The sequence below is a fragment of the Bactrocera dorsalis genome, chromosome 3 (assembly GCF_023373825.1).
Source record: "Bactrocera dorsalis isolate Fly_Bdor chromosome 3, ASM2337382v1, whole genome shotgun sequence".
Lineage (NCBI taxonomy): Eukaryota > Metazoa > Arthropoda > Insecta > Diptera > Tephritidae > Bactrocera > Bactrocera dorsalis.
Genome location: NC_064305.1, coordinates 26,559,512 through 26,562,745, shown reverse-complemented (window position 1 = coordinate 26,562,745; position 3,234 = coordinate 26,559,512).

The window sequence follows — 3,234 nt, the reverse complement described above, 5'->3', positions numbered from 1 at the left end:
TTTAAAGTCGGAAATCTTAATGAGAGCATATTCCAGATTACGAAAAAACAAAAATTTCTTTCATAAAATTATGCAATGCGTGATAACTAAAAGTCAGAAGTTGTTTAAAAAATTTTTCTAAAGTGTGTATGTAGTAAACTTTCAGTCTGTAATTTTCCGTTAATATCAATTAATGTAGCTTATATTCAGGCGTCTGCTTTATTACAGATATAAGCAGCACAATTAATTATTTGTTTTTTGTTTAAACACAAAGCAAATAGCAAAGAGTGACACTACTAGATTAATAACAATTTACGGCCGCCACGATAGGCTATGCGCCGCCTGCATATTATCTCTGACGCAATAAAGCTGTGCTGCCTTTTTGTTGGTATTTTTTCCACTGGTTAAAGCGCTGTTGAGTAAATTTATTAATGTGAAAGTGACACTACAACATATTTAATTTCATTGCTGTCATTATAACACAGCGATAATTTTAATTGTGTGGGGGTAAGCAGCCTAGCCATAGAAGAAGGGTAGATTACTGAGGAAAGGGGAGAATCTTAATGAAAGTGGGAATATTTACAAGTCACATAAAAGCTAAGTGAGGACTAAAAGACGGCAAAGTAGACTTAAGAAAGTCGCAGCTCGGGAGGCGTATATAGAGAGGAAGAAAACTAGTGATAACGAATAACAACGAGAGAATTGCTATTCAAGTGAAATATGTACAGGATGTATTTACATAAGAATTACATACTGTTCATAAATATATACCTATAAACATAGAAGTAGCTGCAATATGTAGCAAAAACATAGGAAATTTAATTAGCGCCAAAGGATGTCTAATAAAGCAGGGCGAGAGAGCTGAAAAATTGCAAAAGTTCGTTTCGGTTGGAGGATAATAACGCTCAGTAGTTTTGTAAACATACATATACACAAATATGGGTCATACACAAATAAACACATGTACGTATTTCCATGGAGGATGAAGTCATGTGTAGAAGTTCACGCAAGTGAGGAAAGTTCTCTGATCGCCATTCACTTGGAAGTGGCCAGAAACGATAGGGGGAAAATATCCCCTACATAGGGTTGTGCGCTGGGTTTGAGACCCGCCACGTAAAAAAACACCCCCAATGAAAACCAGCAATTAGCCTCGGATGAGAGACCCCGCTTTTGGTGATGACCATGGCAAAGGAAATAAGGACTACGAATTGAGGGCATGCACGTGGAATGTCCGGTCCCTTAATTGGGAAGGTGCCGCTGCCCAGGTGGTTGATGTCCTCGTGAAAATAAAGGCTGACAACACCGCCGTCCAAGAAATGCGATGGACGGGACAAGGACAGAGACGAGTAGGTCCCTTTGACATTTACTACAGTGGCCATATAAAGGAGCGCAAATTCGGTATGGAGTTCGTGTTGGGAAAGAGACTCCATAGCCGAGTACTATCATTCACTCTGGTGGATGAACGTCTTGCCACAATCCACATCAAAGCGAGGTTATTCAACATATCGCTGATTTGCGCCCATGCCCCGACGGAAGAGAAGGACGATGTGACCAAAGATGCTTTTTATGAGTGCTTCGAGCGCACATATGAGAGATGCCCCGCCACGATGTTAAAATCGTGCTTGACAACTTTAACGTCAGGGTGGGTAAGAAGTGTATCTTTGGTACTTCGGTCGTTAAATTCAGTCTCCACGATGAAACATCCCCAAATGGGTTGAGGCTGATCGACTTGGCCGGGGCCCGGAATATGGTTCTCTGTAGTACTAGATTCCAGCATAAGAAGATTTATCAAGCTACCTGGCTGTCTCCGGGTCGAAAAACCACCAACCAGATCGATCATGTTGTGATAGACGGAAGACACGTCTCCAGTGTTTTAGATGTGCGTGCGCTCCGAGGTCCTAACATCGACTCGGACCACTATATTGTTGCAGCCAAATTCGCACCCGCCCCTGTGCAGCAAAAAACGCACGCCAACAAACACAGGGAAGGTTCGACGTCAAGAAGCTGCAATCACAACAGACAGCCGAACGATTTTCCACTCGGCTTGCACTCCTGCTCTCTGAGAGCACTCGTCAACAACTCGGTGAAAAGTCTTAAGCGTTTTTAAGACACGAAAAGTACTTTAAATTGGGATGCGTGATTAGAAATTAAAACAAATGCACCAATTGCCTGCCTCGAAAGCGTAAAGTTGAAACACCGACAAATTAAAACGAGTGCGTACGGTCTCACTCTTCAATTCAAAGCGAACATTATATTTCGTTTCATGCAATCGCTTAGCCTAAATCTTAAACTAACGGCTTAAACTAGTGGTAATGTTAATATGTATTACAGAAAAAGGGGTTAGTATAATAATTCTTAGCTTTCGTTAACTATTGTAAAAGATTACGTTGAGGTAAGTAAGGTGAGTAATATCTTAGTATTACGAATGGATTATTAAGGTAAGTATACAATAGATTTTCTTAAATTAATTCTTTAACAATTCAATATTTTATAATTTTTATTATTTTTATTTTAGGTTTAAATATATATCTTGTCGTTTGACGCAACACTCGGTATAAGGGAACTGTGGGACGGCATTTCAAACTCCTTACATACATCTGCAACCGAAACCATTGGTTTTCGGAAAGTGCAAAAGAACAGCTGGTACGACGAGGAGTGCCGTGTCGCAGCGGAGAGAAAACAGGCTGCCTACCTCGCAACGTTACGATCGACCACAACACGTGCGGGATGGGATAGATACCGAGAGTTGAAGAGGGAAGCGAGACGCATTTGTAGACAGAAAAAGAAAGAGGCCGAAATGCGTGAGTACGAAGAGCTTGATAAGCTGGCCGACAGGGGTAATGCTCGAAAATTCTACGAAAAGATGCGGCGACTTACAGAAGGTTTCAAGACCGGAGCATACTCTTGTAGAACCCCCCAAGGTGATCTAGCCACCGATGCCCAGAGCATACTTAAATTATGGAGGCAACACTTCTCCAGCCCGCTGAATATCAGCGAGGGCACAACACCAGGAGAAGGCGAACCCGATACCCCAATCGATGAGGATGGAGCAGACGTTCCATTGCCCGACCATGGAGAAGTTCGAATACCAACTGCCCGCCTGAAAAACAACAAAGCAGCAGGGGCCGATGGATTGCCGGCCGAGCTATTCAAACACGGCGGTGAAGAACTGATAAGGAGCATGCATTAGCTTCTTTGTAAAATATGGTCGGATGAAAGCATGCCCAACGATTGGAATTTAAGTGTGCTATGCCC